Source organism: Hydra vulgaris, chromosome 15 (assembly GCF_038396675.1).
Source record: "Hydra vulgaris chromosome 15, alternate assembly HydraT2T_AEP".
Classification (NCBI taxonomy): domain Eukaryota; kingdom Metazoa; phylum Cnidaria; class Hydrozoa; order Anthoathecata; family Hydridae; genus Hydra; species Hydra vulgaris.
Genome location: NC_088934.1, coordinates 49,202,125 through 49,214,126, shown reverse-complemented (window position 1 = coordinate 49,214,126; position 12,002 = coordinate 49,202,125). Strand labels below are relative to the sequence as shown.

Sequence of the window (12,002 nt, the reverse complement as noted above, 5' to 3'; positions counted from 1 at the left end):
GGTCTATATTCATTTACATATGATCATAATGCTTTTTATAAAAAATATCTTAATGATGAAACAAAAAATACAATGATAAAAAAGTAAAATATATTAACTATTGCAAATAGTCAGATCAACATCAAACATAAGATACTGACGCTTAGATGAACCATGACCAATACTTGGTGGTGGAAGTTTCATAATAATATCCTTAAGTTCCAAATCATAAAGATTGTCATCTTCTCTTATAAACTTGTTACAAAAGTCTCCTGATTTCTTAAGATACTTAATTTTGTAAACTATACCAACAACTTCTAAAACTTCTGCTACATAAAATCTAGAGCATTTCTTTCCAGCCAACTTGACAATTAAAAAATCTCCAGAAACAATTTCACTTTCATTATCAAGTACATTTACTCCAAAATCAATTTCATTAGAGCTTTCATCATTTAAACATATGTCAGACTGACTAAAAATAATCTGCTTTGCCATTTTTTTTCTTTTGCTTGAAGAGGTCTTTTTAAATTGTTGGTTATTAGATTTTGAATCTAGAATAACTTTAATTTCAGGGGTATCAGTTAAAATACATGATTTTCTATTACGTCTTTTTGAAGTATTTGTTTTTCTTAATTTGGCTTTAGGATGAGGTCGCATTATCTCAGGTGAAACAATTGATCTTGATGGTAAACTCACAGTAGGGATTTCCCCTAAAACAATAGATGACGTTGATGGTACACTGGATGGAGCAGTTTTAACATCAATAATCTCATTAGAAAGGCAAGCTTCAGTATTCACTATTGGCCTATCAGTAACATTTGCAGCTAAAAAGTCAATATCAGTAAAAATATTTTCATTAAATGGATAAAATCCAGTACATTTAAAACTGTTTATAATATTATTTGGTACAAAAGCATGAGGATAAGCTTGACCAACAAGGTAAGATATATCATAAATTGTGACTGGTTTACCAGCATTGCCTGGTGATATCATCCAGTTATTCATGGCATTGTTATAAAAAGTTTTAAATGGTCCAAAAACACCACGATCAAGAGGTTGCATTTTATGGGTTGTGTGAGGATGAAATGTCATTAAAACTATGCCTGATTTTTTTGCTAACTCAATAACAGAAATGTTTACATGACTCTCATGATTATCCATTAATAAAAGAACAGGTTTTTTAATTGACGGTCGCACATTACTAATAAAATGTTCAAGAAATTGCACAAAAATGACTTCATTTGACCATCCAGACTTATTAGCTGCTCCTACACTTCCAGGAGGACAATTATTTAACATGTAGTCTTTGAATTTAGCACGTGGAAATACAAGTAATGGTGGGATGCTATTTCCAGTAGCATTAATGGCTGCAATCATTGTTACATTGTTGCCTCGTTCAGCACTAGTTATGCTCCCTATTTGTTTTTACCTTTTGGAGCTAGAATTTTTGGTGGTACGTGGACTGTGGTAATTCCTGTTTCATCACAGTTCCAAATATTTGATGGGCCAAAATGATAACGTTCTAAAACATTTTTGTAATTTTTATATACAATTCTTACAGTTTCTCTATTGAATGCAGAAGATCTACCAAGACTTGTAGGTTGTGGTTTACGTAGAGATAGCTTGTTATTATATCTTTTGCGAAAATCTCGCAGCCATTGTTCACCTGCACATTTATTTTTCATCCATGAAGTTTCAATTTTTTTATGATTTGCTAAAGCATACTCATATGCAAAGGATCTTATCTGCTTTAATGTAAGTCCATAATGCATATTTGCAGCATCTGCCAAGTAGTTTACCAAAATTAATTCTTCTTCAGTTGAGAATACTTTTTTTGGTTTGGTATGTGAATATAAATATTCGCAACTACCAGATTTTTTAAACTGCTTCAACTGATATATTAAAGTTGACTTTTTAATGTTGCAATGTCTTGCAGCTTCACTTAAACTCATTTTTTGTTGAAGCACAAAATTCACTGCATTTAGCATATCCATTTCGGAAATCTTTTTGCGAAAAACACCAATCTTGCTCCTTGGCATTTTAAAACTAAAATATATTAACAAAATTAATTAACTATTTCGATACATTTAATTCCCTATAGCTGAGCAGAAACTAGGTAATAAAATGAACTTGACAATAATACTGCTTCAGCTGTCCAACTAACTAAATTAACAAAATTGATTATTCTAAGTGTAGTAGTGGTTCAAGAATAAATAGTGAATTGCATTAAAATTCAATTATTTCATCATCATAATACTAGAAACAATTTTGCATTAAAAAGCAATAAAGCACAGACGACGCCTAATAAGGTAGATTATAAATTTTATAATCTTGCCCTCTTAAAGTCCGCAAATTACCGAGGAAGCAGTTTTTATTGGTCAAAGGTACAACGTCCTTGACTGGTTAAAGGTACACGAGATGGGTTTCTTTAACAGTTATTGTCTTAATCCCCATTTACGGTCAGACATAATCATCCAAAATTTTCCATAACAAAAAAAAGATGTTGGGTAATGTTTATAATGTCGTAGATGAATCAAACAACAATTTATCACAGTTTTAAAATCAGAATAAGATTAACACAAATATTTACTTTTTAAGAGTCAAAACTTATAATTGCTTGTGGATCAATACCATCTATCCCAAGTATAATGTTTTACGATAAGAAGAGTCGTCATGGACTACTATTTCAAATGACACTTCCCGTTTTTTTTTAAATAATAATAGTAAGCCAACAGAGTAGAGTGACCAAAGGTACAACGTGGTCAAAGGTACAACAGGTTCCCCTACATTTCTGAAAAAATTTGAAGATCAACTTCTGCTTTCATATCTTTCAATTTTATTTATAAGAAAACAAAGTGTCTTTATAAGAAAACAAAGTGTATGTTTATATACCTCATCCTACCATTGTTTTAATTATGTCTTGAGATTATACTTTCACATTGATAACATAATACCAAATTGATATTTGCAGAAAAATAATTACAAAAGTTGGACGCTACAATTATAATTGTATTTCTGAATAAAAATTAATTATAAAAAAACTAAAAATCTATATGTAAAACAATTTTTTAAACTTAAAATTTTGTAAATCGCCAAAATTAAACAATCTCCAAAAATTATTTAAAGAAATTATGAATTATAAGGAATCTAATTAGTAAATAAAATAAAGGGAAAATTTTTCTTAGAAAATGCTGCTATGAAAATTATTTTAAATTGGTTTGTAGTTGAAGATTCTTTTGATTTCGTTACAGGAAAGTAAGTCGTCAAGTACAGCCTGCCAATACCTAAAAAACAAAAATAAAAAATTACTACTGTCCTATAATTTATCATACATGTTCTATTTTCATTCAATTTGTCAATTCTATTTCATAAATCTTCACATCGTGTAATTTGCATAGCTTGTTGAACAGCCTAGCTTTAGATATGTTGTGGATTAAATAGCTAACCTTAACTTAATCTTAAACCAATAGAACTTCTATATACTTTTACACCTTAGTTTATTAAGAAATAAAAAGCATAACATTAAGAAAGGTGTCATCTTATTGATATTTTTATAACAGGTAATATTTATAAAAACTAATAGAAATAAAATATTTTCATATTTTGAGTATCTTATCTTTAAATGAAGATAAAAAATATCTTGAAATGATATAAATAAAATAAATAAATAATAGAAAAATTAATTAGTTTGAACAAATATAATTTCTGAACTCGCGATATAATCAAAATGCAAAAAGATTTTCAGAAATTAATTGAAACCATAAAATTTGTAGCTAGTACATTCTTTTTAATGTTTGCCAGCACAAATTTTTTTAATAAAAAGCCATAAAACTGAGCAGCCTTGCAAGTCATTACATCTGTGATACCTATTTTGAAATTTACAATACTTGAAGATGTTTATCAACTTTGAAAAACAAACTACAAAATGTTTTTGTTTGAACATGCAACATATAAATGGATATTAATGAATATAAATAAGAGAAACACAGTTTTTAAAGATATACACCAACATTTGTATGAAAAATAATTAATATAAAACATTTAAATCTGTAAAAATAGAAAAAATATAATGTAACATATTCAAATAGTTGTTTGAATATACTAATCATAAATCCTAAAATACTTTTTTGAAGCTGTTTATACTTCTTATTCCCAGTAATACCAATCTTTACATTCCCGGAGGTTTTTTAATAATAAAACTGTTGTAATCAATAATAAACTTTAATAATAAATATGTTTATCATTTAATAATAACTTAATAATAAGCTAATAATATGTTACCAAGTAAAAAATTTATCCTTCATAAAAATATTTCATGAAGTTACAATACAAAAAATGTTACAAAAAAAAATGCAGAATAAAATCCAGACAATTTTAAAATTTAATGAACATAACTTTGAAATTCATGAATACGAAATAAAACAGAAAACAAAACAAAAATATAAAAGTAAAAATAATAATAATTATAAACAATTACGAAGATCTAATAATAAAAAGATAATTCTTGGAACTTCAAAAACTTTCAAGAATTTTTTTTTCTCACAAAGCCTACCTCAGCCAAATAAAAGAAAAAATAATATTTAGTGCGTTTAAATATCCTAATAACGCAACAATGTAGAATAAAATAAACTTACTTCATAAAATGATCTGATTGCATTTCTTGGTTAAACACGGACAACACTGCACAGTGGGACAGAATGCACTTTTACTGGACAAAATTCATAACTAATTTAATATTAGAGCTATATTCACTAAAATTAGTATGAGTACTAATATGATGTCTGCGCTTTTTATGAAGGTAATACTTTTTTATTTCGTTGCTATGGATACCTTTATTTTGCTTAGCAACAACCTACTTTTGTTATCTGCAGATATTTTATAAGTGCTATATTCACTAAATTTGGCATGAGTACCAATATGAGATCACACTTCTTACAAAAGTGATAATTTTTTAAATTTAGTTGTTATGGATACTTATATTGCTTAGTTACCGGATACTTTCCTTAGTTACAAAGTGGTAAATTGATATTTGAATATCTTATCGGATTTTTGACTCACCTATATTGAATAAAAATTGAGTATTTAGGTAAATAATGTTTTAGGAATAATAAAAGCAAAAAATAGTGCAAGAAAACGTTATCAATTTTAAATTACATCAAAAAAATATAAAACAATAATATCGTTTGAAGATTGTTTAAGTAATTGTAAAACATCTGAAGGAAATGCTTTATGATTTGTTTGGTGTGATGTTGATTTACGCAATGATGAAATAACAGGATCACTGGAAACTAGGAGTCTATTGATAAGATCAGTATTTGTTGCTTTTCTGGATGTTTTTCGGCTGAAATTTTTGCGATAAGATTTAAAGTCTTTATTTCTAGCTTCTTGAACTTCCTCTGACATAAGTCCGATGGGTAATGTAAGGCTTTTAGTTATGTCATGTCCATGTATCAATACTTTGTGAACTGATTGAGCCATGTAATACCATGGATAAATTGACACATATGGTCTAAAAGTGTCAAAACAATAATCCTTGAACTTTAAGCAGTCTATTTCATATCCTGAAGAGAGCGTTACCAAGATAATGTAAAATCTGAATATAAGGTTTTGGTCAATACCCAGAATTTCAGCTGTTTGTTCATATGCTGCAAAAGCACGCCTTGAGGTATTGCCATCATTACTTGTTCCAGAACCACCACTTTTAGGGAAATCAACAACAAGTCCCATTTTGTTCATAAAATCAGTCTGAATCTTTTGTTTAGCTACAGATGCCTTTTCTTTGTGTTCTTTAGATCTTGCTTGCCACTTTCTTGTTTCTTTTTTATATGCAATGTGCAATAACATCTCAAAAAATCGAATCCATGCATGAAGACTGGAAAGACCATATTTGAACTCTCTGTTAGTATAATCTATATTAAGGATATCAAGACTATTCATATTTTTTGGAGAGACACCACACACTGAACAGCATTGGTATGAGTTATTTTTTTCAGATAATATTGTTTGAACCTTCCCATCAATCATTGTAAGTTCAATAATACAATTCACTTCAATAGAAGATCCGCAAACCTCTAATAAAATCAAACCCAAGCTTTCTATCTCACTTTTAATGTACTGATCTTCTTCAATCACAGATTCCTTGGATTCCATTTTGTATGCAAATCTTATGGGTCTACAATAGGCTGTGGAGGACAACTTTTGATTTCTCCAAATAGGCACCTTTTCGTTGCTGTTGTTAAATCCAGTCAAATCCAATGGGACAAGACAAGTAACAAATAATGATTCTTCACGCTTTAAATCTCTGTTAATGTCGGGTTCTGATAAAACTTGTTTATAAATGCTTTGGCCAGTAGCACCATCAAAACCAGCCTTACACGTTAGTGTCATTGTTTTTATTGCTTTGTCGTTCAATATCAAGTGCCTTAGCACAGGTTCCTGAACTGCACAGATTCTTTGCAAAGTATGAGTCATTAAATCTTTTAAAGGAACTGAAGCTGAATAGTCCTCCACTGTTATTTTTGCAGGATAACATTTCAATTTTGCATCTCTGACATCATTGTAAGCGGGGTAGATGTTATATTCTTTCTCCAAGGCTCCGCTTCTAATCAATTGATAGGAAGCTTTTGTCAGACTTGCATCAATTATTAAAGCCAGTGCTTCGTCTGCTGAATATTTAGTTGCTTTATCTGTATTTGATATATTTAAAACATTCTTGGCAGCAATAACAACAGATTCATCTCTAAATTTTTTATTAGCAGCAAAAAATAATTCATTGGATGAATGAGATTCAATTAAACATGATACACGCCGTTTTTTAGTTTTATTAGAACTATTATCAAATGCAACTGGTTTTCGACCACGTCTACTTGCAGTTGGTTCATTGTCTTTTTTTCTGACAATTAAATATTCATTAAGCCAGTTCACAAACTTCTTTTCAAAATTTTTCACAGTATAGTTTGCAGATTTCCACTTTTTTTTATACAAGTAAACAAATCGTTGAACAGCATGTCTAAAATCAACGTCTTTAAAATCAGCAAATTTTGGCTGAATAAATTTTAATATATCTTCAGTAATATTTTGTTTTGAAATACTAAGATTTTTTGGAGAAAATTATGAATGTCTAAGTTTAACAAAACCATATCTAAATAATTATTGTAACAAGTATTTTGTATTTAAAAGTAAAATGTTATAATATATATGCCGCCTGGACTACTAATACTTGTTAGTAATTAAGTTACTATAAGCGTTAGTAATTAAAATTAAAAGTAATTAAATTACTGTCAGTGTTAGTAATTAAATTACTAACAACTACCGAAAATATGTTTTTGCTATGTTATGCAAAGTAAGGTATCCATAGTAACCAAAAAAAGTTAACCTCATAAGAATTCTGAATCTCATTTTAATACATACCCCCAATATTGTGTATTTAGCGCAAGTAAAATACTGTTAAACAACGTTAATGTAAAAATGAGTTGTTGCTATGCAAAATTTAGTACCATAGCAACCAAGTTAAAACATACATAAAATCTGAACGGGGATTTAAGGGGACGAGCAATCAATTAAAACTCGATTGAAGCATCATATAGCTCAAATAAATATAAGACAACACATGGCAAATTGTGGTAATTATTAGTTATTGTGCGGCAAAAAATAAGTTTCTTAAGAAATTTTTTTTTTTTAATCTGTGATTTTCAAAGTATAACTGAGATAACATGCTATGACAAATTTATTTCACACATTGGTTTTTCTTATCTCTAAATACTCTAGAATAACATGTACTAATTTTTTGTTTCAAAAACGTAGATGCAATTGAAATATAACACAACGTTGATGTCACCGTTAATTACTTATTTATAATTTTTTATTTTTTTATTTTATCTCAATATTCAAATGCTTAGAGTCCTGGTAACTAAGGGATTTAATATAAATAAATTATCAATAGATTTCTCCTAATATATGTAGATACTAAAATTAAATAGGTTTTCAAGATTAGACAACTAAAATTTTTCCCATTTTGTCCACCTACTGGCCCACTGTGCACTGATGTGTAGCCAGTCACACGTTTCAAGTTAAGATATTTGTAAGCATTTTATCCTACTGTTTTATACTATTTATACCTACTAATAAATATTATTGTTATGAAATATATTTTATCAACTAATTTTATGAAATTTTATTGTTATGAAATATATTTTATCAACTAAAAAATTTAAAAAAAAATTTTTAAATGTTAAGTGACAAATAAATAAAAAAATGCATAACATTTACATTTTAACATTCAAGATAAAGTCTTAAAAATAGTTTTTTTTTTTTTAATCAAGTAATAAAAAAAATACTTTTTAAAAATGGCTGCCAATTTTCTGAAAATTAGTTAAAAAGTCACATAGAAACATCAGAGATAAACTCATATTTATCTTTTACTTCATTTAAAAAAAAATTCCGGAAATGGTCCTTAGTGTGTTAGGTCCATATTTGGTTTGAGATTTTAAAGTCAATTCATTATTTTAGGTTTTAAGACTTTTTGAAAATCAAAAATGTCAATTTTTACAAGAAAAAATGAGTTATCTCAAGATATATTTATTAACTTTCAAAATCTCTCGCTAAAAAGATTCTAATGCAAGTATCAATTTCAAAAGTAAAGCTGTGTGTATAGAAGAGGTAACATAGTGGTTTATCGAGCATCTTTTTGTAGACTTATTTATTATGATTAAAATAATACGAAGAATGTGTAAAATTACATATATTCTTCCATGAACAAAAAATATAACTCCTATTTCAACATATTAACACATTAAAACATTCAACTTTTGACCAATTAAGCCATGATCCTTGGTTACTTATATGCATATTTTAGTGTAGACAAAACCAAACGTAAAACTATTCCAGTCTACACGACATTTTGTTTTAATAGTCGCGCGAACAATTCGCGCTGAAAGATTTTTGGCCAAAAATTAACGCCGTGCAATACGATAACCATTTCTGATATAAAAAAAATCTTCTTAATAAATTTAAACACCTGGGTTCACATGCTAAACATTCAATCTTTGCATAACTCAGTTATTCAAATGTGGATTAAAAGATCACAAATTTTAGAGCCGTTTCACAAAATCTTTCGTCAGTCTACTTCCTATATATATATAAATAGCTGACAGTGCTTGCTTTATTTTACGGTATGGAGCTATGTGAGAATAGTGACACATTGATGAAAAAGTTAGATATAGTTTGAAGGAGCGCGCAAAAAAGACTTTGGATTATTTCAAAACACTGTAAGAACTGTAGGAGTTTTCTATTTAAAATCCAGGAAATTTCAAACTGCATCAAACAAAACAAACTAAACTTGTTCATTTGTTTTCTTAAGTATAAATCAGACAGCAGACATTATTTTTTCACAACTGAATTACGCTTTTTTCGATACTCTTTTATTTTTAATATCCAAGAGCTATGCATTGGTCTGACATTAAGTTTTAATAAATTAATAAAAGCAAAAAGAAGGCAAAAGTAGCACTTTCCGCAAGTAAAATTTCTCCAGATATTAAAAAAAAATTACAACTTGCAGTAGAGTTCTGGAATGCAAAAGAGCAAAGAGGCATTTTTAAACAAATATTTGAAGAAGAATTATTAAGTGAAAATCACTGGAAAAAACTTCCTTATTTTTTTACCTTAAAAATATTATTACATTGAGTTTTCAATAAATTTAAATAATAATTAATTAATTCGAAGATTCTGGAATAATCTATACTTTTTTAATCTAGTAACCTGTTAATTGCATTTTGATTTCAAACAGACATTTTTTTATTAAATAAAGCCTGTTGTTCTTATGGTTGAGTCTCAAAACTTAGTCATACCTGAAGAGTGTGAATATTTTTCTCTTTATAAATACCCAAAAAATAAAACGAGGGTGATTTAGTACATCCAAGTTTTTTAAATTTTTACTTTGAAGAAATCATATTAAGCTTAGAATTGCTTTGATAGATCACCATTCCAGCAATCCGAAAAATTTTTCTGAGAAAAGGCATTGGATTAAAGGTTGTTTAGTGTGTTTGGAGAACAATATTTTGTAGCTAATTCCTGGTTTATATGATTTGAAATATTTTAACTATAACTTTTTAGTTTGCTATAAAAATAATTTTGAATATTGCTTATGTGTTTTATTAAGTAGAGTAAACTACAAGTAAAGTAAATTACACTTTTTTTAAGAAGTTAGGTTCTTAGCACGAAAGATTAAAAAAAGCAATTTCAAAACAAAGGAAGTTTTATTAAAAACGTGAAATAAAAATTTGAAAAAGTTTTATTAAAAACAAAGGCTGTTTTATTGGACACATTCTGTTAATTCTAAAAATAGTCTTAGATTTTCAATTTTTTACTCTGCTAAAAAGATATAACAGAAACAAGATTTTTTTAAGACTTTACCTCAACTTGGACACTATTAGTTCCCCCCTTCCTCCCTAATATCAATTAAAATTTCATAGGTTAATCTGTTTATTATATTTTCAACTAAACTGAATTTTAAAAAAGAAGCATGATTAAATCAGTTAAGAAAGGAAAAAGATGCAAAACTATTAAAACGAACGTATGTTGAAAAAGCACAAGCAGAAGAAAAAAGCCTGCCAAGGAAGCCAAGAACAAGTGCAAAAAGTGCGCATAGGTTTTTGAAAATGAAAACCGGTAGATGGAAAACATGAGAAAAATCAATTTGCAGTTTGTGGCTCTGTTAGACTTGTCTCTTAAAAGGATATATGAAAGACAATAAATTCTTTTGCATGAAAAGTTGCAGAAACTACTATATAAATTTTATTTCATTTTGTCTTTATTTATTTCAAGGTCGAGCTTGCTCATGTTTTTTTTTTTAATCTATTTTTTTCTGTTTGTGCTATAATTATGTACATATTTTAACATTTTAAAATATAATTTGGAATTGTCCGTTTTGAAGACATTTTTCCGAAAAACGGACACTTTTTACAAAATAAAAATCTTCTATTCATTAGAAACTTAAAACTAAAATTTTTTTTTTACATTGCAGTATAAAATAAAACAAATATAATAAACAAACTCTAATAAACAAATATATTCCAGAAAATAAATCTTAAAAGTTCTCAAAATTAATAAAGTTATCTAGCTTTTTGTGAAGAGTGTCTTGTTTCTGTGACACTATTACTTGTTAATTTCATACTGAAAGAACTCTACACAATATTTGAATCATATAAATTAAATATAAATTAAACTTTGTGTTAAATAAAAAAAACTCACGGCTTTTTAATAAAATTATTGAAATGATTTAAAACTTATCTTTTTAAAATTTTTTATCTATTTTCAAATTTTGTTTATTTTAAAAGCGGAAAGCCTAATTGTACGTTTACATTATAAACTAATATAATATCGATCAAAATGACGAGTTTTTTTTATTAGTATTAAAATCAATAATTCTTCAGTTAAGCCTGATAAAAATGCTGTTAATTACATATATACATATGCTGATAATTACATACATATATATATATATATATATATATATATATATATATATATATATATATATATATATATATATATATATATATATATATATATATATATATATATATATATATATATATATATATATATATATATGTATATATATATATATATATATATATATATATATACATATATATATATATATATATATATATATATATATATATATATATATATATATATATATATGTATATATATATATATATATATATATATATATATATATATATATATATATATATATATATATATATATATATAAGATTAATTGAAAGCGTATTTTTATTAGTATTAATTGACATATCCACTACTTAATTATAGTGATTAAAATAACTGAATTTTATTTAAATTTGGAAATACAGTTTGTTTAGAATCAACAGCCGTTTCGATTTATTAATAAAAAATTTAATAACCAGTTTTATGGAGCAAACTGATTACTGTTTATTATAAGTAAATTTAAAAGACAAAAGCAAATTTCTCAATATCAGTTGTTTTCCGTTAAAAT

At 26.9% G+C, this 12,002-nt stretch overlaps 1 protein-coding gene and 1 long non-coding RNA gene across 4 annotated transcripts in view; one reads left to right on the top strand and one right to left on the bottom strand.

The window, feature by feature from the left end:
* Positions 1-12,002, top strand: part of LOC100213007 (putative ammonium transporter 3) — a 37,356-nt gene that overhangs the window by 4,027 nt on the left and 21,327 nt on the right. The window lies entirely within an intron of this gene.
* On the bottom strand, positions 3,155-4,740 carry LOC136091399 (uncharacterized). The gene is made up of 2 exons (XR_010643967.1): positions 4,614-4,740; positions 3,155-3,263 (listed from the first exon to the last, which is right to left on the bottom strand). It is a non-coding gene; the product is annotated as an uncharacterized LOC136091399 (long non-coding RNA).